This window comes from Alligator sinensis, unplaced genomic scaffold (genome assembly GCF_000455745.1).
Source record: "Alligator sinensis unplaced genomic scaffold, ASM45574v1 scaffold237_1, whole genome shotgun sequence".
In the NCBI taxonomy this organism is placed as follows: domain Eukaryota; kingdom Metazoa; phylum Chordata; order Crocodylia; family Alligatoridae; genus Alligator; species Alligator sinensis.
The window spans coordinates 4,050,015-4,051,452 of record NW_005841849.1 but is presented as its reverse complement, the minus strand read 5'-3'; positions in this window follow the sequence as shown (position 1 = coordinate 4,051,452).

The following is a 1,438-nucleotide window of genomic DNA, read 5'->3' as shown; positions in this document are numbered from 1 at the left end:
AGCAACCTGACAACACTTTTGGAGGTGGGGGGGGAACCCCACAGTTACAGGCTTTATTTTACCACCATCTTACCTGTTGGCCTTGTGGAAAGTGATGGCCAGAACACTGTTGTGCCTAATACAGCTTCTTGGTGGTCCTGATAGCTGCTGCAGTTTAGAGGACTACTACAGCTGATCCAAAGCATGCCTTTGAATTAGACAAAGCCCAGGACTGGAGTGGAGGGATGTAATGCTGGCTTTAAAAGTGCCCTTCCTGACTTGTGCCGAGTGTAGAAAAACTGTATCTGAGGATTTGATCCCATGTTTATTTTTATACACCTCCACTGGAACACTATTTATTCTACTAAGGTAGCTATGCACAGTAGGCCAATGAGTGTTAAACACAACACTGCACTGCTCATGTGGATTTCAATATTGCAGTAATTTATTGTTCATTCACTGCTGTCTGTGGGGGCTCTTGATCATTTTAGTCATGGTACATGTCTAAATGATGCAAAACTGGGCAATTACAAGCTGGGGTATAATGCAGTGCAGCTCTAAATGGAGTTTTTAAGAACACAAGAACTGAAACAAAAATATTGGGACAACTCTTTTGTCCAAGACTTTAGACTGTATAAGAGCAGTCTCTGAATCTGCTGACAGACACTGATATAAGGCCGATGACTTATTCCCAATATTTATCGATGTCAGGATGAAAAATAAGGTGCAGTGTGTTTCTGGAATAATCCCTATGAAGCTAAGACTATCATGACCAAAATAGTCATGAGGGTATTTCTGCAACATGAACATATCAAATTTATTGAACAGTGTAGCACACAAATGTATACAAAGATGGAATGTAGATACATTTAAAGCTGAGCTATTCAATGTACAATGGAAATATATTTTGCCACTACACTGATGTTCTATATTTGGTTATTGCAGACTTAAAAATCTTCACAAATCCAAACCAAAGTGTTTGTGACACTCAATTGTGATTTAATAAAAATGACTGATTTTTTAATAATAAAGCAATGCTACGTAAAAGTATATCTTGCATTCAGGTGGAAGTAAAAAACAGTAATTCATTTCTAACAAGCTTTCCAAGCAAAGTGACAAGGTTGATGTATTTTCTAGTTACTGGCAAAGACTGCTCTGCAGAGATTTTCATATGAAAATAAAATCTCTTGTTTTCTTTAACTCCTCCCTTGCCAGATTTCCCCTTTTTTGGGGGGGGTTCTCAACAAGCTGACTTGACCAAAACCCTAAGTTAGTGAACTACTGCCTCCCCATGGCAAACATTTGAAATAATCCCTCACAGATAAGATTTCTGCTTTCAGAACAGTATCTTTTTTCTATTTGTCACTCTATTGTGGCAATAATCCTGTATCCAAAAGCATCTCCTTTGCAGCTGATACACTGTGCACAGGCCCACCAGCCACAAATCTACAGTATCGTC